Source organism: Pseudophryne corroboree, chromosome 2 (genome assembly GCF_028390025.1).
Source record: "Pseudophryne corroboree isolate aPseCor3 chromosome 2, aPseCor3.hap2, whole genome shotgun sequence".
Taxonomy (NCBI): Eukaryota; Metazoa; Chordata; class Amphibia; order Anura; family Myobatrachidae; genus Pseudophryne; species Pseudophryne corroboree.
The window spans coordinates 143,167,693-143,191,165 of record NC_086445.1 but is presented as its reverse complement, the minus strand read 5'-3'; the positions used below and the strand labels follow the sequence as shown (position 1 = coordinate 143,191,165).

Sequence of the window (23,473 nt, the reverse complement as noted above, 5' to 3'; positions counted from 1 at the left end):
GCAATTTTTTTTCGTGTTGTTTCCCGTTTTAATCCGTTTTTTAAAAATCGGAACAAAATCCGTCAAATCGTCCGTTTTTCGTCAGCGGGACTGTCGAATCCGTTTTTTATTGAATATGGTCAATTTCGGCACCCACTTGCCGAAATTAGATGGTTGAATTGTGTCGAATTAAAAAACGGCCGAAAAATTGCCGCGATTCGCCGCTAATTGCATATACCCCCATAACACTTGAGCATTGGATACTTTACTTGCAGATGCCTCTTGTTTGGTTTTCTTGAGATTGACATCGCTTACAATGCTCTGTTTTCAAAGTCAATTACGCAAATGACTTCTCAACCATTGCAATCACGGTGTCTCTTCCTGGTGCATACTTATTCTCTATTTCCTCACTGGTTGGATCAGAGCTACTGTCTATCCTATAAATAAACAAGTTATTTTAAATATGTGCATACATAATAAGGTCAGAAAAGTCACTGGTTAGTATGTACTTGCTCTCGTAATGCCATGCAAGGCTCCAGCAACACCAGCTCTTGGAAATAGACGTACATTTGTTTTCTGTGAAGCTGACCTACATTTCAGAGCTTTTTGTAGGTTTTGCTCTCTCCGAATTATATTTCATTGCTCACAGCCTTACTTTTAGTTTGTTAACTGGAAGATAAATAATTGATAGCCTGACATTCTTTTTCCGAATTACAAGATTGTTCTATTTGGTTAAAGACAGAACCAGCTGCGGCAATTAGCTCAGAGAGCGGTAAGGTTCCGGTTATGCTGCTCATCGTTCCTCCAGCTCCCGCTCCCATTCATGGCCATGGGAAAGGGGTGGGTGAAAAACATCCACGGGGGCCCAGTGCCACAGCAAATGTGTAGCCCTAAAATATTCTCCAATCCCAGAACTCCACTAAGGGGAAGCAGAAGGCTGTAACAATGTAACAGTTGATTATGTGCATATGTACTCTGTAATTGGGCGCTGCGGATCCCTTGTGGCGCCATATAAATAAAGGATAATAATAATAACAACAGTTAACTGGGAATGCTGCTTCAAAGTAAACATATCCGGTGCTAGGGTTGGGTACGTTATGTCGACAGTCATTAGATCCACAGTGACTGTCGACATGATAATATCGTTCAGGGCCATAACGATGGTTGTGCAGGTGGTGTGGCTGCCCAGACCCAAGGAAGAGGGGCTCCATAGCTGCCTGGCCCACCCGCTCACTCACTATTTGAAAAAGTTATATACAGTAAGTTCTACTACATGGCAGCAACTGTCCGGCTACAAGAGGGCAGGCAACCGTGACCGTAAGAACTGAGCAGGAATGACAGTGCTGCAACTAGGATAGACATCGAATTTCAATGGTTTCAAACTGTCCATGTTTTTGATTTGATGGTAGTGTTTTTACCATTCAAAGGCAGCTTTCCAATGTTTGCAATCATCGAATGGTAATGATTTGATGGTGTTCCGATGTTTACCTTTTGTATATATCGCGAGAGCTGTGCTGTCCTTAGTTCTTTTCAAGCTGTTGCTCTCTGCATAAGGGCCCTCATGGGATCTTCTTGGGTTTGATGGAGGCTGTATCTGTCTGCTTCAGACATGTTGTCTCAGTCCTGCCACTCGCTAGGTTGCTGTTAGCTGTGATTGGCTCTTACTTCTCAGAAAGCCAATCAGAGCACAACCCTTACTTCTGAGGTCAGCTACAGAATCTCGCACGCACACACACACAAACACACACACACACACACACACACACACACACACACACACACACACACACACACACAGGAAACCTGTTACAGCCCCACGCTCAGGCCCCGACGTATGATCCGCCGTTATGAGAGAGAAGTGGTATCAGTGCACGTTATCTGCACTGATGCCACGTCTTCCCCATGTTTGACTGCAGCTAAAAGATCAACTGCTGAGAGATTTAAGTTGGGTACACACTAGACAATATATTTGATGTTTTGTCGTTTTGAGCCAAATTGGAACAACATATCATCCACATCATCTAGTGTGTACGATCTATCACCACATGCGTCGTTCTTCGTATTTTCTCACCTTCCTGATATATGAGAAAATATTTGATTTATTTTTTTTAAATTCAAAGATTTTTATTGAAGTTTTGTATATGCATTATAAACAAAGCAAACTGTAACCCCCCCCCCCCACCCCCCAGCAACTTACTGATAGTAAAGTATTAATGCTACATTCGACAGTCTCAATAACAGGTTACAGGTGAGCACAATAAACAAAGCTGGAGTAACAACGTGTCTCGCATGGTCATTGTATTTCAGCCTCAAGTTAAATTATACCAGTGCAGCAGAGTCAGTGGAGCAGAATCAAAAGTAACACACATATTCCAATTAGATAGTAACATATGTCTATCACCAACCATCAGGAAATATAGTTATCGATGTATATATGGTGAGTCTAACCACCTCTCCCAAATGCTATAATATTTTGTTTCAGCACGTCTAGACATATACACATACTTCTCATGTTTGACAACCTCATTGGTAAGAGATATCCAGGCCGCGGTTCTAGGACCGCTAGTGGACATCCACAGTCTGGCTATACAGACCTTGGCCAGCATGCAGAGGTTGATAATGTAGCGTTGCAAATTTTTATCAAGAGCATCGTCCTCAAAAGCTGCCAACAAGCAAACAGTATGCGTGCATGCGTCTGGGGGTACACCTGTAGAGACAAGAACCTGAATAATCTTAACCCAAAATAAGTCAACCACAGGGCAGGACCATAGAAGGTGCCAGAATGTGCCTTCCAGTGAGTTGCACTTAGGGCACCTAGAATCCACTCTACCACCCAGTCTAAGCAGACACTCAGGCGTGATATATACTCTGTGCAGTATGAAAGGCTGAATCTGCTGAAACCTCGCCGAAGTGGACGAAATACGTGGGCCAGTCAGAGCAGCATCCCAGGCATCCTGAGACAAGGGGCCTAAGTCCGCTTCCCATTGTACACAAAGGCGTGGCATGTCAGTCACATGGTGTGAAGTAAGTAGAATAGAGTATATTTGAGAAATAAGGTGAGAGCCATCCAAGGACAGCAACATTTGCTTAACAGGTGATTGTTGTAGCTGTACCGAATTGTCAGGAAATTGAGCGAAGCAGGCATGCCTCAACTGCAGGTAACGATAGAAATAAGTATGGGGAATATGATAATCGACTGTATTTGAGAAAATGATTTAAGTATATTCCCAGAAAATATCTGCCCAATAGAAAGAATACCCCATCTACCCCATATTTCACGGAGCTGCAGACCCATTAGTTCCTTAAACCCATTAGTACCATCCAATGGGGTATCCGGGTCCCATCCCTCACTCAAAAGCAGAACTCCAGCCTGTTTACAAATCATTATAGCCTGCTTAAATATCGGCAAGCCAAGCAAGTTATTATTACCAGACAGCAAGCAATGCAATGGAGTGAGTCCAGGAACCAAAGCAGACACCACCAGGAAGGGGAGATCCACCCCGGCTTCGTCCCTAAGCCATTCAAAAATATGTGACAATTGTGTGGCCCAATAGTAGAGTCTAAAACAGGGCACTGCCATACCACCAGAGTCCCTATCCCGAGTCAAAGTGTCCAGTTTAATGCGCACTCTCTTGCTGGACCATATTATGGAGGAGTGTATACTATCTATTCGCTTAAATATTGCCTGAGGGATGTATATTGGGGAGTGCTGCAGTATGTAGATTCATTTGGGCTGTACTGTCATTTTTATAAGATGAATTCTCCCCGTAACCGTCAGCAGGAGCTTGCCCCACACTGCTATCCGAGATTTCAAATAGTTTATTTGGGGTTGTACATTGAGGGCTATATAGCGAGATAGGTCATTAGATATCCATATACCTAGGTATTTAAAGACCTCCACCCACTGAAGTGGGAGGGGTATACTGGGACTCTCCGGGATCTGTGGGTCAGGGGTCAGTGTCGGCAAGGGGATAGCGTCAAGATATGTCCGTAGGTCCCCATCTGTACAGGTCAACCTGGTACTATATAATCGACCATAGTAGTCAAGAAAGTGTTTGACTATGTCGGGGGTCTGATTATACACATTACCGTTGCGACCCTCAATTTGGACAACAGTATTAGACGGTTGCTCAGTGCACGCCAGCCTAGCCAAAAAAAAACACTGGGCCTGTCGCCAATTGCATAAATTGACTGTTTAGTGAAAAGTATCCTATATTTTGCTTTGTCAGTCAAACAGTCAGTCCACTCTCTCTAAAATATTTGATATCTTTAATGATTTATGCTATCGTGCAGTGTGTACGCACAACCGTACACACACACATACACACACATAATATAAATATACACACACACACACACACACACACACACACACACACACACACAAAAGAATAAAAACCAGAGGATGCTAAAGCATCAAAAACAATTGTCCATAAAATAGTCCATATGCAAATGAAGAGGCAAATGTCCAAGAGTTCACAACATATTCCTATAGGACTTGATTGGAATCCCAGGCTATGGTGAGTATTGAAGTTTTCAGATCAGTACTTGGTTATGCTCAGCCGAGTATTTTTCCTGAAAGATACCCTCTCACCAAAAGAATGTAGACACCCAAGATAGGCACATGGCCTTCAATTTGTAAAATATCCGATGTTTATTTAATGTATGACAATTTCCACATTATATACAAAGTGTTTTAAAGGAAAACCAGTGTTACATCAGAACAGATGTAAAGACAAGTGCCACCGACCACCCCAGGATGTGAGCTCAGTGGAGGGGACTCTCCAATGTAAACAGGGTATCCTAATCACCTTTTTAAATCCTACGCATTTCGTCCATTGACCGGACTTCCTCAGGGGTAAAAAAAATCTAAAATGTATGGTTCGGTAGATACTTATGATTTCCACCAACCTAAAGGACTACCAGTAGGCAGAAATATTGTTGCCAAGATAACAAGGGAGGTTGAATACCTTCACTGGACAGGCAATTTTTTTTGTGATGTACACAATCCCAATGTTGTGGTTATTTGCAAAGCGGAAGACACGTCTCAAGGGATTAGGAGGTATATATAAGTGTGTGTACCAGCAGTAATCCTATCACTTCAGTGTCTGCAGTGACTTTCACTGCAGACACTGAAGTGATAGGATTACTGCAGGTAGCGGAACGAGGCAACTTGCCCGAAGTGGGGTGAGAAAAGCAAGCCATACAAGAGGATGCGGTGCACTAATTAGTGGTCCGTGTGCTGCAAGGTAAAATATGACACAAAAAAACCCATGAAAAACTCATGTCTACCTTTTCCTGTGTCGCCCATTTCTGCGTCGACCTTTCAATGATGTTGACCATTTGACCATGTCGATATTGTGCATGTCAACCAAGGTACTGTCGACCTATTATGCCATAATCCTTTCAGAAGACTTAAGGTTAAGTAAACTATGTAACAACATCCATTCAGATGCTAGGTTGCATAGAAAGAGGCCGCCCCGCATGTCAGTCCCTGCCCCGTCGCAGAAGTGCAAAAGCATTGCACAATGGCGATGCTTTTGCACTTCAGGAGTAGCTCCCGGCCAGCGCAGCTTTTGCATGCTGGCCGGGAGCTACTCATCGCTGCCCGGGTCGCAGCGGCTGTGTGACGTCACGCAGACGATTCGGCCCTCCCCCCGCAAAGGTCCAGCCACGCCTGCGTTGGCCGGACCACACCCACAAAACGGCAGCCAAACACCACCGTGCCGCCCCCTCCCGCCCAGCGACCGCCTCTGCCTGTCAGTCAGGCAGAGGCGATCGCTAAGCAACCACAGCCGTCGGCTGTCAGACATGCGCAGTTCTGACCTGATCGCTGCGCTGCGAAGAACTGCATCGAGCGATCAGGTCAGAATGACCCCCTGAAATAAGAGGTGGTAATGCTGCTAGTATGTAGGTAAATAGTAAGATACAGTATGAGAATGTACACGTGTGTGGTGCACACATAGGGGCAAATTTACTAACGCTTCCAAAAATGAAAAGTGGTGATGTTGCCCATAGCATTGCATTCCAGAAAATGATAGACAGAATCTGATTGGTTGCTATGGGCAACATCACCACTTTTCAGTTTTAAAAGCTTCAGTAAATACATCCCGTAAACGTAAAAAGCCAAATAGAGGGCACGGTATGGCTATTAGAGACTAGAAGGCCAAATGGTTGTTAGCTGCCATCAAGTTCAATGTTTATATGAACGGCAGCGCTGTAGAAAGTCAGTGTGTGGATTTTTCCATACAACATCACAATACGTGTTTTGCAAGATTTATTGACGTTCAATAGCAAAATAATGTTTTGCTTTCAAGAACATAGCAAAGCACTGGCAAGACTGTCTCAGAATCAATAGGAGACAGTGTCAGCCTCACCAGAGATATACTGTAGACCTACAACAACCCAGAGAAGTCATAGAAGGTTCTGCTGTGTCTATTATTCCACCAGACAACTCTCAATAATCTGTTCTTCAGAGAAAATGAATAAACAAATCTTCCAGAAAAGAAAACATATTGATCCTGATCCCCAGTCTCCAGAGATAATCGAAATCTTGTCTGAGATGCAGAACCAGCTGAAAGAGCACCGGCAGCAAGTCCCTCAGTTGTCTCTGAGGAAGAGGGGGGTGCCCTTGTCTGCAGGAGGCTTATCAATGACCTAAGAAAAGTGCTGCCAGAACAGCTATTAAGTATTAAATTAAACGTTCTCAATTCAATAAATCAGGGACTGACTACGCACTATCCACCCCCAATATTATCAAACTGACCCAACATTGTCTATTTACAACGCCTATTCCCCCAACTGTGCCATACTATCATCTATATGGAAGACTTGCTGTGGCAGCCTCACCACAAAATATATTCACTCCACTTCCCCAACCTAACACTTTCTATATTAGACAGAAGAGCCGGGATGCAGTGAAGTCAGAGTTCGGCGGCCGTGCGGGATGCCGGCCGATTTTGGACGTTTTTTTAAAGGGGCAATCATGAACAAGGCTAAACAATGCCTTGTACATGATTGCCCCTTTATAAAAGGTCTGTGTCCATCCGGCATCCCGCACGGCAGCGGAACTCGGACTTCATTACATCCCGTCCAAGATTGGTAAACAAATAAAATATTATGCTATCTTTCGCTTTTTGAAAGCTTTATTATGTATATAATAATTTGAACACTAAAGGGTGTAATTACTATTGGGCAGTTTGTCAAAGCTACCAGTGGCTTTGACTGCTAGTTTTAAATCGGCAATAGTTTTAAAGCGGCAACAGAAATAAATGCTAAACCAAACTGGATTACTAGGAATTTCTGATGCCTTTTCAAATCCATCGGTCAAAGTCGTCGATGATCAGATGCTTTGACAAACCACCCAATAGTAAATATAAACCTAAAAGCGTCATTTGGGGGTAAGTTTTCTAAGGAGCAGGTTGTCAAAGTCGCCAATCATCGGTAGCTTTGACCAGTGGATTTAAAAGAGCAATAGGAATAAAAGCTAAAGAAGACTTGATTTACCAGTTATTTATTTTGCTGTTTTAAAACTATTGGTTCTAAACTGCCAAAAGTCATCAGCTGTGACAAAGCACTCCTTAGCCTATTTGAGGGTGTTAATATATAATGCATCTGTGTTGATATTTGGCACTTCCCATATACACAAGAGACAGGAGTACATGTAAAAAGTGTTGAACAACTACAGTATATAATAGTAGATTATAGTAACTATTAAGGTAAGGGACAGCAGGGTTAATGCAATACAGATAAAAGCAGAGCTTGTGCACTCAGGCAATCAAGAACATTAACGGGTCACCTGAATTACAGACGACGCTGGTGATGTGCCTTTTTCCGGAATGGTACATTGCGTCTGCCTACATCACCTCTTCATCCTTGCAATCCATAGGTTGCACAGATAAGTCAGCAATTTACGCAGTACCACAACAATGGGCAATTATGTGCACAGCTGTACATCAAGGTACATCGCCCCTAACTGAAGTGACCCCTAAAACGTAAAAGCAGAATGTGACAAGAATCACATAGACCGGAAAACTTCACTAATATCTCTATTTCTTTGTTAGGCAGGACAGCACAGGGATGTTTCAGCATAGTAGTGCAGGTTTACATCAGTACAGGTGCATAGCAGTACAGGATCACATCAGTACAAGTTCATAGCGATACAGGTTCGCCTTAGAACAGGTCCGGTGGCCTTAACGTTCCCGCACCCCCTTCTGGATGCTAGTCACCATCAGAAGCCTTGTTCCCTTGTGCATGGAACCCTTTTGACGCATCTACAGGTGCCTGTAATCAACTGCTTCTCAACCATGAACAACAGTAACACTAACACCTGACCTGGATTCTCAGTCCACAATGCTGCAATTCTAAATCCATGTCAGATCTGTGCTGTGTCTGCCACAATAAACAAAACCATGCACATTGTCCTCAATTTAACATACTTTAAAAAATTATCTGCCGTAAAGTTTGTAATGTACATAGAGCTCCATTATATTTCACTGAGTGTTTATGTTTCTGGACATTGCAGGCAACACTCAACTTGACATAAAGCAAAGAGAACACTTGACAGTAAGTGTGGCCCAGAGCTGGAGCAAGGCTCACTGCCACCCTGTGCCGACCCCGAGCCCATCACGAGGGGACGCAGCTGCCGGCAGGAGAAAGTGTAGAGCTGCACACCACATGGTACATGCCCCTTCCAGGCATCCTGCTAGCCAGGCGGTGGGACAATGACAATGCAGCCACAGGGACGACGGCACTGCCCTAACAGCCCCCTGGTGTGGTCACAGGTACATTTGCTTATATTATATTTTGGATTATAAACATCAATGCACAGTTAATAGACATTAAGAAAATCCTGTTAAATCGATTACAATTAACAATCGTGTATATGAAGCCTCCGTTTCAAATAAAATTACCATATTATAGTGAATAATACATTCCCTAAAGCACCAAGGGATATTAGAAGCCGCAACATGTATAAAAGTGCCCCGTATGATGTGACACTGTTATAAAGGCTTCTAATATCCTTTCTCTTCTAGCGGAATCACTATAATATACTGCATGTATTTCATAATTAGGGCTATAATTAAATAAACTTATGAAAATCACTAAAGCTTCGGAACGGTTATTGATATTGGTTCCAATACCATCTCTTATATATATATATATATATATATATATATATAAATATCCCAAATGGGACTGGCACTCTCCTGACTGGCGTGAAGGTACCCCGGTGCCTTCTGTGGTGTAGATGTAGCTATCCAGAAAAAACAGCGGCACTCGAGGATTTAGTGAGAGATACAAACTGTATTCAAAAAAAGTTGCAAGAAGGCTTCTTGCAACTTTTTTTGAATACAGTTTGTATCTCTCACTAAATCCTCGAGTGCCGCTGTTTTTTCTGGATAGCTATATATATATATATATATATATATATATATATATATATATGATCTTGGCAAAGGTCCAACACAGGACCGAAACGTTGATGTGAATTTTCATCCCATGTTCTGAATAAAGGATTTGCTTTTAAGAAGTCTGGTGAGTGCTCCCCTACTTCATGGATATATATATATATATATTAGAAAAGGTGGATAAGATACTCCTAAGCGACCATCGGTGGCGTAAGAATATGCAGAGTCTGCTTAATTAAAAAAGTGTGTACAGGGTTTATTTAGCAAATAATAAAAATAGAATTAAAAGATAGATTAATAATACAAAGCAAAAATTGGTAATTAAGTGTATCCAAGTGTTCTGACTACATCAGACCCACTCTGGGAGACATCAATATCAATATAAAAGAGGAGCAATACAAAAAGAGATATAAAAAAGAGCAATCTATATAAAAATTATAAAAAGTGGGGGAAGAATGTATATAAAAAGAATAATAAATATACAAAAATATATACAGACTGTGTGTATTAAGGGTAGGAGGATGAATATTAAAAATAGCTTAGCTTAGAGTTTAGTAGTAGTATCAGGTATCACCAACGCGTTTCGTCCAATCTGACTTCATCACCAGTCTGTATATATTTTTGTATATTTATAATTCTTTTTATATACATTCTTCCCATTTCTGGTATATCCCATTGTGCTGCAATATGCAGCTGAATTATGCTGTCCATGAAATAAATTTGGTGCATATTTAAGGACAAAGTCTGGTGAGTGCTCCATTTTCTGGTCTATATAAGTGGATGCTCGGGAGAGCTTTTGTGGATGACACCCCAGCGGACGATCCTTGTTTACACATGAGTGCGACCTACCTTTATATATATATATATATATATATATATATAAACAATAGGCTAGAACCCACAGCACTCATACATCCGCGGTGCCAGTGGTATTTGTGATCACACCGTTTAAATAGAGAAAATCATGCAGATTCAGCACTCACCTAATATTAACACTTCAAACTCTAATTCATCTGAATTCAGGGAATGTTAGTTCCAAAATATTGCAATAGTTTGTTAAGCTGACCAGCCCCTTCACAGCCATTCCCATTTGGTCAGTCCCTACACTGACTTTCAAAAATCAGAGCATTGCTCTCAGGCATCTTTTGGATTTTAAATACAGATTCTAGCCTACTGTTTATATAAAAATTTTGTGGTCGCACTTTTTCTTGCACCCCTATTGTCCATATGTAAATTAAATGTTAAGAAATTCCCCAGGTGTTTATTAACTGATATGCTTGGGTGTGGTTCCTGTCTCTTCGGCATGGGCAAAAACGGACCAAAAAAACTGTCGAAAACTCCCAAAAAATTGACAATACACATGGATTGGCAGCAAATTTGCCAATCCACGTGGTTTTCGCCCGGGGTGATTTTTTTGACAAGTCAAAAAATCAGAACGGGCTTGGAATAGGTTGAATGTGAATTCGACCTACAAACGGGCGGACAGTGGAGTTTTTTTGACTAGTCGAAAAAAAACGCACTAATTGAATACCCCCCTATAGAAACATTGGGGGAATTCAATTAGCCGCAGTAAATAACCATTGCTAATTGATCCCCGGGGGGGGGGGGGGTAATTCAATTATCCTGGCACTGTAGGGAATTTTGTTTCACCTGCACGGAGGAAGGAGAACAAAATCCGTGATAAGTGCCTTTTGTCACTGCCACGATCACAAAAACATATGAATTCGAGAACTCATCCCAGATCCTGTTTTTTTTTTGCATGATAGCGGGTAAATTTTACCTTGAAAAAAGTGTCATTAATTGAATTGCCTGATCAGGCAAAAAAATCGCGATAAAGTCCGTTTTTTTTGCTGTAAAATTTACTGTGATCAGTTGAATTCCCCCATAGAATTTGACGACTTATAAGAATCCTCAGTTGTACGGCTTACCTTATGTCTATCCCAAGCATGTTTAAATTGCTCTACTGTATTAACCTTTATCACCTCTGATGGGAGGCTATTCCACTTCTCCACTACCCTTTCTGTGAAGTAATTTTCCTCAAATTTCCCCTGAACCTCCCCCCCTCCAGTTTTAGTTCATGTCCTTGTGGTCTAATACTTCTCCTCCTTAAAAGAATGTCTCCCTCCTGATCACTTAATAAGGGAACAGTACTTATCCCTACATTCAGGGCTGTTTCTAGGAGCGGATGAGCTGTGCAATTACACAGGGTACTCTGCACAGTGCTCTGCGTTATTCTAGAGTGTGGTTCATAGGGTCGACAGTCACTAGGTTGACCACTATTTGTCGACAGTGACTAAGTCGACACCTAAAATAGGTCGACACAAGCATTAGGCTGACATGAGCAAGATTGACAGGACAAAAGGTCAACATGAGGTTTTTTTTTTTTGGGTGTCGTTTTCTTCGTAGAATGACCGGAAACCCCAAATAGTGCACCGTGTCCCCTCGCATGGCTCGCTTCACTTGCCATGCAGTTGGTGTAGATCCCCTATTTGAATTTTGAATTGAGCTGCAGCCCCACCTCTGGAGACGCCCCTGGTCACTACATATAAACAGGTAATGGGCAACGCAGCAGTAGCCACGTTGTACTGCAACCAATGTAAAAATGTAAAGATAAATCATGATTAAGGGGTACATTTACTAAGCAGTGATAAGAGCAGAGAAGTGAGCCAGTGGAGAAGTTGCCCATGGCAACCAATCAGCACTGGAGTAACATCTATAATTTGCATACTATAAAATGATACAGAGCTGCTGATTGGTTGATGGGGAAATTTCTCTACTGGCTCACTTCTCCATTCTTATCGCTGCTTAGTAAATGTACCCCTAAAGCTTAGAAAGAACTTGGATTGCTTTTTCAAAAGTGAAAATTAACATGCATGTGCGCACACACACACACACACACACACACACACACACACACACACACACACACACACACACACACACACACACACACACATATTCCATACCAAACATTTTCTTACTTTTAGAGCAGCACATAGTTAACAGATTTGGTATTGATGCAAAGACAGAATATTGCTACAGTATGGCTTGTCAAATCAGTTTCCATTTGACAGCCTCAGATAATGCTGTATCTGTTCAGATATCTCCCAGCTGTCAGTAATGAAGATTCAGCAATTATAGGTGCCAACAGGTGGTGATTGTATCCTGAGCGGTGGGCGTCAGGATTCTAGTTGTTGGGTGATTTACTGGAAACAATTTAAATATCCCATTATACATTTTCCCAAATGTACATTTTCATTTACTTTCTCCTTTTCCCTAGGGAATCCCCAGAAATAGTATATTGAAACAGTGCTCCTCTATTTAGTAAACAGTAGTGGGAAAATCTAGTGCTGCGCTACAGTCTATGGAGGAGTGACAGCATGGACCAATAAAAAGCCCTTTTCTGTGATATCCTACAGAGGAAGAAAAAAACCTGTAATGGAAAGGAGCAGGTCCATGAAAATGGAATGTGTAACCGGGATTGTTGTTTTACGTAGTAACACAAAACCGATAATAAACATTAACAGTGGTTGCTGAAGTCTCCATAGCAACCACCAACAATTTCATAATTCATTATTTAGTTATTGGGACTTTACGTTTTAACATCTTTACTAATGCATGAACCACAGAATGTGAACAGGTGGTGAAAACTGCTTGAGGAATTAACACTGTGGAATCCCAAGTTTAAAGCATAATGTTACAACAGCACAAATGATAAGCCTTCCAATCAATGTAATATACAGGCAGATTAGTCAAAATGGACACGGGCACTCTTTGCAGCTCGCGCCCATGAAGGTGGCAGGTCATACATACTGCAAACATACAATAAGCCTTTTCCCACCTAAGATAGGGGCCAATTTATCAACGATAAACTATTTTAAACTTGTTGCAAATTAATTGTAGCTGCAGTTATTCATCATTACTGATAGTGCTGTTGAAATGTTTAGTAGATAACAACGCCATTTTCTTTACTTATGCGCATTAGAAAATACAGAGGCCCAGATTTATCAAGCCTTGGAGAGTGATAAATTGCACAGTGGTAAAGAGGTCTATTCATGAAGCAGTGAAAAGTGTGAAGAAGTCAGCCAGTGGAGAAGTTGCCCATGGTGACCAATCAGCATTGAAGTAACATTTATAATTTGCATACTATAAAATTTTACAGATCAGCTGATTGGTTGCCATGGGCAACTTTTACACTGGCTCATTTCTCCACTCTTTTCACTGCTTCATGAATAAACCCCAAAGTACCAACCAATCAGCTCCTAACTGCCCTCTAGTGGTCAGACTCTACAGCGCTGCTGGCAGAAAGGCAGGCGCCTGAAAGGAGTAGTCTGCACACGGGCCTCCTCCTCTCTTAAAGCGCCAGTGACTAGTTGATTGGTACTTTATCACTGTGCTATTTATCACTCTCCAAGGCTTGATGAATGGGGTGCCATTGTTTGTGAATTTATCAACGAGCGGTATTTGTAACTTTCCGCTCGTTGTCTTATTTCAAATTCTCCAGGGTCTAGCATCTGTTAAACAGCCCTTTACAAGCGCTGCGGTCAACTTCAGCATCGGGGTCTATACCCATAATGCTCTGCGGCAGCCGCATCTCCATGACAACAGCCACAAACCAAAAGAAACCTGTTGTCTGAGGTTGTAGTACTGTCCCCTTCAAGACATCACTGGGGTCCGGTCTGATACACTTCAGATGTGCCGGGCATGCGCCGAATTCAGGAACCCCCCCTCCCCCCCCCCGCTGCTTGGACAAAATAAACAGTGCTGCCTGGTTGAATAACACTACCGCTCACCGGCAATTGGGTCAATGATGAATTCAGATAATAAAACAAAACAAGCAGCAAGTGGTAATACTAATTATCATTACAGGACAAACTGGTTTATAAATGGACCTCCTAATTTTCCTAAAAAGGCCACCCTTCAAGATCATCCTCTGATGGGGTTCCATCAGATATGGCTTAGGAAAGATGGTAAACAGCCTTATATGACTGTGGATACGAGCAAACTATATGATTTTAACAGCACATGGTTTCCCTAGTTAGAATATAAGTCCTCGACTGCTGCTTATGGCCCACATGTATTTAGCATTAAAAAGTGGAGAGTAATAGGGGTCTATTCATGAAGCAGTGAAAAGTGTGGAGATGTGAGCCAGTGGAGAAGTTGCCTATGGCAACCAATCAGCATTGACGTAACATTTATAATTTGCATACTATAAACATATACAGAGCAGCTGATTGGTTGCCATGGGCAACTTCTCCACTGGCTCACTTCTCCACTTTTATCACTGCTTAGTACATGACCTCCTTAGTCTTGAATGGAGTCGGAGATAAAGTGAACGGAGTACCAGCCAATCAGCTTCTTACTGCCATGCCACAAGCTGGGTTTAAAAAGTGACAGTTAGGAGCTGGTTGGCTGGTCCTTTATCTCTGTCCACTCTATCTCCATCCAAGGCTTAGTGGGATCCGGTCTGAAGACCGACAGTGTCTAGGTCGACAATGTTTAGGTCGACCACTATAGGTCGACAGTCACTAGGTTGACATGTTTTCAAGGTCGACAGGGTTTCATGGACGACATGTTCTAGGTCGGCAGGTCAAAAGGTTGACACGAGTTTTTCAATTTTTTTCTCTTTTTTTTTACTTTTTCATACTTAACGATCCACGCGAACTACGATTGGGAATAGTAACCTTGCCGAAGCTTCGCTCGCCATGCGAGGGGACGCGGTGTACTAGTTGGGCTTCCCAATCACTGTACGGAGAAAATGACACAAAAAAACATGAAAAACTCATGTCGACCTTTTGACCTGTCGACCTAGAACATGTCGACCTAGAAACCCTGTCGACCTAGTGACTGTCGACCTATAGTGGTCGACCTAAACATTGTCGCTCTAATGATCCACACCCGGCTTAGTAAATACAGCTGGTAACATGTCAGTCTGGAGTTGGCTGGTTGGTAGTTTATCTCTATCCACTTTATCTCTCTCCAAGGCTTAGTACACAGACCCATGGGTTTTTTTTTAAAGAAAGTGGAAACAATGTGGTTTCTTTTTAGCAATCAGTTAATTACACACATTACCCAAGTAAATATCAGGCGATAGCATTAAGCTGTTGTCACACCTGCGCTACAGGAAAAAAGTGACAAACGCTGAGAATTTTGGAGCTTTCTGTTTCACAAGCATTTAAGCTGTATGCTGTTATATTACCATGTTATATAGGCTTTTATATCTTTTAACATTGTAGGAGAGATCACTTAATGTAGGGTTTTATATCTTGCTAATGTTGGGTAACAGGAGCAGGGTATTGGGCTGAGGAGTGGGCAACCACAAAGGACAAACGTACACAGGAGCTGCTCCATTATCCCAGTGCCCAACAGCCAAAACTTGTGCCACCCCCTCTGCTCACTCACAGAGACAATAACATGGGTCATAGTAATGCCCACCTCTTACATCAGCCCTGTCCCTGCCCAGTGCCCACCCAGTCACCCCCATCTGTCACTGATACTGAGCAGGATGCCAAGATAAAAGACTCGGATATGTGGGACATGCACAGACAGGAAGCCTCTCAGTGATAGAGTATCTGTAGCACAGGGTGAGTTACCTTTAGCAGGCAGAGTTGTCATGCATTGTGTCTGTGCTGCTCCTCTTCTTGCTGCTGTCCTATTCTGTTGCACAGTCTATTCCCCCCTTGTTTCTCTTGTCAGTGTCTGCTCCACCTCCTGCAACAAGCCTAGGCAACCGCTTGCACTGTCTGCCTCCCACAGCATCCTGATTGGGCTCTGAGCCTATTACAGCTTCATTTCCACAGCTCACGTCAATCATCCCCCAAGCCTGAGAGTTCCAAAACCCACGGGGTGCACCAGAGAGAGAGCAGGAGAGTGCGAGAGAGAGAGAGTGAGAGAGAGTGCGAGAGAGAGAGAGAGAGAGAGAGAGAGAGAGAGAGAGAATCCTGATAGAGGAGGGGGAGGCTGGGTCACAGCCATGGTAGAGGCAGGTGGCTGACAATTGCATTTATTATTTATTTAGTTATATAACACCGCCAGAGTCTCTTTGTTAACAAAGGACATTGCATTATTCACTCAGCATCAAACCTAGACCATTCATCAGACTTTATCTCACTCCCTGGGAATAGAACAAGATTGTTATTAACTAGTCATCAAAGAATGGTAACATGGTGAGATAAACATTATTATCAGTGACTGGCTTTATAAAACCTGCCTGCTGCTGCTGCCCTGTGCGGCAATATTACTCACTGTATATAGTATAGCTGTCATCTATCCACTGCCGTTCTGTGCTGACCAATATTTAGGCTATTAAATCACTCTGTAATAGATGCTTTATTAATGTCAGAGGCACAAAATGGCTGCTTCCGCTGTTAAGGCCTCCATACACCAGCAATCACAATTTATTGCTTCACAGATCCTGTAATTTTCCCACCAGATATATTGTTTCCCCAATCCATCTGACTTGCCCACACATCACATATTTGTTTCGCATACCCTCCAACTGTACCTTTTTGGAAGGTACTGTATCTTTTTTTTTTATGGTCTGCACCGATTTTTGTCTCTTCAAACTACCATTGAAAGTATAGGGAAAGGGGCGTGGCCCCTTACCCGTGGTCACGCCCCTCTTTCCTAATTTGTATTGATTTTTTTGTGTAAAATGTTGGAGGGTATGGTTTCGGTGATTGGCAGATTCTATCCTTCCAAAGTCTGGATCTGCACATCATGAAAGTGCCCATATTGTGCATCACCTCAATCCATTGTCTTCTCAAATGTCACTAGTGGAAAATGTAAATAATAGGTGGAGCTACTACTACTACTACTACTACTACTACCACCTCTTCTTTCTTTTTTAAACAGGGGTACAGAAGGAAAAAAGAGGGTGGTGGGGGAGGTCATCATATAACTTCATGAGACAATAAAGTTAAAGAAGTTACATATTATTCAACACTGAACATACCTGTACATACATCAATGAATATGCAAAACCTGATATAATAGAAAACAAAAGCAGCAGTAAAAATAACACTAGTGAGAATGAGTCAATCCCAGAATTAAGGCTGGGAAGGTTTCCCATCGTCATGTGGACTAGGCAAACATGTGTCCGAGCAGAAGATATGCGCAATCAATTTTGCGCCCTCGCCTTCTGTGATGTAAACATGCCAAGGCATCCAACGGACAAGGGGAGAGTTAGCGGAAAAGGAATAAGGGATGTATTCTGTTTCCATTAGAAAATGTAGCTGGATTTGTGAATCACTTTCAGTAGAAGGGGTGGTGAGTGTTGTTTCCAGTTCTGGGCTAGGGCCGTGCGGGCCGCAATACAGATGTGTCCCAGAACGTAGTGTAAATGAGAACCTACTGAACGTGGATACACATTCAATAGGGCTATAAGGGGAAAGGGATACAGGGAGAGATCAAGAACCTTATTACTTAACACAAATATTTAATCCTAAAATATCTTAATAAGAGGACAAGTTCAGAAGACATTGAAGAGGTGGCCCTCTTCTCTGCAAAGGTGCCAACAAAACTTCAAACATGCAGACCAAATCGTATACAACCTGTCAGGTGTAAGGTACAACCTATGCAGTAATTTGATGTGCATCTCGGAGTGGTTCAGACATTTAGACATTTTATAAGAAGACTGAAACAATTTTTGCCATTGAGAGTCATGTAGAACGCACCCAATATCCAATTCCCAATGAACTTGTGCTTTGGATTTGGGAGACAGAGTTATTTCTGTTAACGTTTTGTACCAGAAAGCGATTTCACCTTTAAGTGTTTTGTTAAAAAGTCGGCCTAATATAGATGCTATAGAAGGGTTCGATGGGGCAATAACATGATGGAGGCTGTTCCACCAGTGTTGTATTTGGTAGTACTGTAACCTCTTCGAGTTAGGTAAAGAGAAGCAACCTTGAAGATCGGAGAAGGAGCTAAATACAGACCTTTTTAACAAATCTCCCAGAGAGCTAATCCCCTTGGAACACCACTTTGTAAGGTTAAGATTAGGGACAGGATGGCTACAGTGCGTAGAGAGATTAGGGGCAAATTATGAAAGGAAGTGGATAGACCAGCAGTCATTCTATCCCAAATCTATAACGTCGCTCGAGTAGAGGGAAGGAGATTTAAGTCCATTGGTCTCATAGATTTAAGTAGCCAGAGAAGGTCTTTCAAAGGAAATCTGGAGCAGGCCAAATCCTCCAGACACGTCCACCCCAGACTTTTATCATCACTGCAATAAGCTTTAATATTAGCCAAGAGGCAAGCCTCCTGATAAAGTGATAAATTGGCATATTTAAGCTACCTTTCCTCTTTGGCAAGCACATTCTTGAGCGAGCTAGTTCGCATGGGCGCGAAGACCATATGTATTTGGTCAGGATAGAATTAGCTTTATCTAGGTATTTCTTTGGAAAGGTGTAAAGTGGGGTACTCACGGAGCGATCGCTGCTTAAAATCTAAGCAATCTGACTAGATTGCTTAGATTTTAAGCAGTGATCTCTCCGTGTGTACCCCTCACAGTGACAGCGATGCGCAGCCCCGCGCATCGCTATCGCTGGTGCTAGATTGGCCTGCATGCAGGCCAATCTAGCGGGTCATAAACAAACAAATGAGAACTACCTCAACCGCGCTCAGCTAAAAAGAGTCCACTTGATGTCTTTAAATGTTCAGGAATATGTCAGTCCATATAAAGAGAGAGAGGAGGTCGTCTTCCAATCTTTCTTCCTAGTTCATTGAGTGGAGGAATTCTCTCTGGGTTGGTCCAAAGTCCCTCAAAAAAAATAGGAGAATTATCGTGTAGTATGTCCTGGGTTTTGGAGTGATTGAACGTTCTAAATTTTGTGGTTAATCACAATAGTTCGTACCGTACTCACGTCTGAAAAGGAAGAGTTTCCACTCATAAAGGTTTCTTTATGGGTCCAAACTTCTCCCAGCCGGATGGAAGCAGGCTCTTCTTCTTTCAATTCGTGTCGTTTTCTTCGTAGAGTGACCGGGATCCCAAATTAGTGCACCGCGTCCCCTCGCATGGCTCGCTTCGCTCGCCATGCTTCGGGCATGGTGCCTTCGCTCCGCTACCGCTTCGCTCGGCACACTTTACCGTTCCAATCGTAGTCCACGTGGATCGTTAAGTATGAAAAAAAAAAAATGTGAAAAACTCATGTCGACCTTTAGACCTGTCGACCTAGCACATGTCGACCTAGAAACCATGTCGACCTTCCATCCATGTCGACCTAGTGACTGTCGACCTATAGTGGTCGACCTAAACATTGTCGACCTAGACACTGTCGATCTTCAGACCGGATCCCGTGCGAATAACGTCACACTCACAGTGAGAGGAGCCAGGACATGCCCAGAGGAGAGTGAAGAGGGTGAGTGAGTCTGAGGAACATGATTCTGGCACAATGAGGCAGCGATCCAGTGCAGCAGAGATCTCTCTATGTTTGCATCAGTCATCTTATTACCCTGACTCTACCCCTGTTAGGAGCTGATGGAGCTCGAGGAGAAGGGCGGGGCGGCACCTTCACCCAGGCAGGAAAGGGCTTTCCTAACCGTCGGCTGATCTGTCCCCCTCACAGCCAGATCTGACCAGCGGCGGCAACAGGGAGTCCAAGGCCGGAAAAACCACTTCCCCATGCACAAGTGGGTCTTCAAGGGCGACATCCCTTATCTGTAGCCACAGCATCAGTCTGAACAGAAAGGCAACCACGGTCAGTGCTACATTAAAGTGTGGTTGTGTATATACAGTATCTCTCTCTCTCTCTCTATCTATCTATCTATCTATCTATCTATCTATCTATCTATCTATCTATCTATCTATCTATCTATCTATCCATCTATATATACATATATATATATATATATATATATAATATTTGTATTGATTTATTTGTGAGGGCACCCAGTGTACAACTCTTTTTAGTGGCTGTGCCAGAGCCCTGCCTGTCGTATATATATATATATATATATATATATATACATACATACATACATACATACACCTCCCTAATCATTACACCTTGTAAAAGATGCCGTGTCCGCACATTATCACCTGAGGGGCTTGGTATTTTGCTGAGTAGGGGTGGGGGGAGGTTGCTGTCGATTTGCCTAGGGTGCTGAGAAACCTTGCACCGTCCCTGACAACACCTGATGTTTAATAATTTACTTCACTGCACCGTCACCTGGGGGACCACAGCCTTTAAGCTCTTTTACATGGTCGCCGCCTCCCCAGGGCTTCCTCCTGCATCTTAACTCTTTAGGAGCTCTTCTCAGCTCCAACGTCGTTGGACTTGCTGGCTTTTGTCTCGTGCTAGCGGGGCAATGACTTGGTGAAAGGTGATTGACTCACTGCAGCCATCTTGAAATTCAAAAATGGTGCCGCAAGCTCTCGTCACCATTTTTTAAAAGGGCAGCTGCACCAATCACGAGTGTTCCTTTCCCCGGATTTAGGAGATGAACGCTATGGCACCCGCAGACCCGCGAACCACCGATGATACTATAAGGTACAGGTGTTCTCCCGCTCCTACCACCGCTGCCACACCCCCCCCCCTCCCTGCCCCATCCCTCCCACCAGTGTTGGCGAAATGGACGGCCTTTAGACAGATCTGCGCCATACTCCAGCTAAACAAAGTCATGATAAATCAGATCTGAAATACACATGAAAATCTGATCTTGAGATCCTGATCACATTTTGATCGAGATCGCCAATAGTGGGAGCCTATACATCACTGATTGATTGGGACAATCATCTCCAGAACAGAGAATTGCCCCAAATATGTATAATGGGTACATTGTGTGCGTTGCACCCATTTCTTCTATTATTATTATTATTATTATTATTATTATTATTATTATCCTTTATTTATATGGCGCCACAAGGGATCCGCAGCGCCCATTACACAGTACATAATCAAATGAGCAAACAAGAAAGCAGCACTTACAGTTCAAGACAATGTAGGACAGGCATAGAAAACCCAGGGTTAGGTGCCATCAAAGGCAGTAAGGAGTATAAGATTGTGTAAGTAAGAAAAGGAAAGGCACATGAGGAAAGAAGTCCCTGCTCTTGCGAGCTTACTATACTTACCTTTCCGTTCAGCGTCGGCAGCCACAGCGCTGCAAAATTTTTTGTAGGAATTTTGCCCTAATTGTGCTTTTATAAAGTTAACCCGACTTCCCTTTAAGCATACCTCCCAACTGTCCCTTGGACCAGGGGTTAAAGTCAGCTGTACTGGGGCGGAACTGAGTTCCGTCAGTTCCACTTGGAGACGGAACGCAGTTCCGCCTCCTCCGGCTCACCTAACCCGATGTCCCGGCGCTGCAGGGAGATGCCGGGCGCCCGCTGAGATTGCGTTACCAGCGGGCACCCGGCTCCCTCTCCACAGAGGAAGCCGGAGGCAGGAGCTCACTACTGAGCTCCTGCTTCCGGCTCTGTCAGGGCGCGCTATGGGAGAGACGTCATGACGTCTCTCCCATAGTGCAGAGAAGCGGATGCGAGAGGACCGCGGCCGGAGTGGGGCTTGGTGAGTATGGTGTCCCCCCCTCCCATATGTGTACTAGCGGCGCTGTTACTGGGGGGCAAGCTACTGGGGGCGAACTACAAAGGGGCAAACTACTGGGGCATTCCTACTGGGTGCAAACTACAAAGTGGCAAGCTACAAAGGGGCATACTACTGGGGGCATTACTACTGGGGCATTACTACAAGGGGGCAAACTACAGGGGGGCTAAACTAATGGCGGCATTACTACTTGGGGCATTACTACTGGGGGCTAAACTACAAGGGGGAAAACTACAGGAGCTAAACTACTGGGAACATAACTACAGGGGGGCAAACTACAGAGGGGCATTACTACAAGGGGTCAAACTACTTGGGGCATTACTAATGGGGGCTATCTACTGGGGGCAAACTACATGGGGGCTAAACTACAGGGGTTAAACAACTGGGGGCACAACTACAGGGGGCATTACCACTGGGGTCTAAACTACAGGGGGTGGGGCTAAACTACATGGGGCAAACTACATGAGGGCTAAACTACTAGGGGCATTACCACTGGGAGGCTAAACTAAAGGGGGGGGGGGGAGTAAACTACTGGGGTCATAACTGCAGGGGCATTACCAGTGGGGGCATAACTACTGGGGCTAAACTACAGAGGGCTAAATGACTGGGGGCATTACTACAGGCAACATTACTAGGGGCAATACTACACAGGGGCATTACCATTTAGGGCATTACTGATGGGGTGCACTACTGAGGGCATTGTAAAGGGGGCACTTCATAAGCGGCACCACTCCTGGGGACATAAGGGGCACTACTATTGTGGACATTGCATAAGGGTCACTACTACTGTGGGCATTGTATAAGGCTTGCTACTGCTGTGGACATTACTGTATGTGTATTATGGCGTGCTACCAGTGCTCGAAGTGGGCCGGTATACAACGGTATGGTATACCGGCACTTCTTCGAGCACTGCAGGTCCGCCCTCCGTCCCTCTGCCCCTACCATCGCCGCCGCACTGGAAGCCCTGGTTCCAGACTCCCAGCTGCAGCGGATCTGGGACCAGGCCGGCTTTATTATCCCTGCCGCCACATCGAGCTCCTGTGACCGAGGCGCTATTAGTTCAAATCTGTCACTGATTGGCTGTCAGTCCGCGGCAGTTTGGAAATATTAGTGCCGTGGTCACAGAGCTCGATGCGGCGGCAGGGATAATAAAGCCAGCCTGGTCCCAGATCTGCTGCAGCCGCCCTCAGCCTCCTCTGCCGCCCTGCCCTTGGACCTCTGCACGCCCACAGCCTCCTCCTCCGCACTATCTCTGAGGCCCACAGCCTCCTCCACCCCACGCCTACCACAGCCTACTCATCCATCGCACCGCAGACCACCGCCGCTGCTAAACAGGTAATCTTACCTTGCTGCCTTTCTCTTTCCCTAGTCCCTACTGTATGCCCTTGCTGTCCCTCTCTCTGTCACTCTCCCTGTCCCTGCTGTAACTTTCCATGTCCCTGTTGTCACTCTCCCTGTCCCTGCTGTCACTCTCCCTGTCCCTCTGTCACTCTATAATGTGAATTTCGGCTCATACCGTGTGCTATAATGTGAATTTCAGCT

At 43.8% G+C, this 23,473-nt stretch overlaps 1 protein-coding gene across 2 annotated transcripts in view; it reads right to left on the bottom strand.

The window, feature by feature from the left end:
• Positions 1-16,087, bottom strand: part of FRY (FRY microtubule binding protein) — a 761,330-nt gene extending 745,243 nt beyond the window's left edge. For both annotated transcript variants that reach the window (XM_063951775.1, XM_063951776.1), the window contains exon 1: positions 15,983-16,087. The gene's annotated coding sequence lies outside the window, so the exon portion shown is untranslated. The remainder of the gene's footprint in view (positions 1-15,982) is intronic.
• Between the last annotated feature and the right edge of the window lie 7,386 nt (positions 16,088-23,473).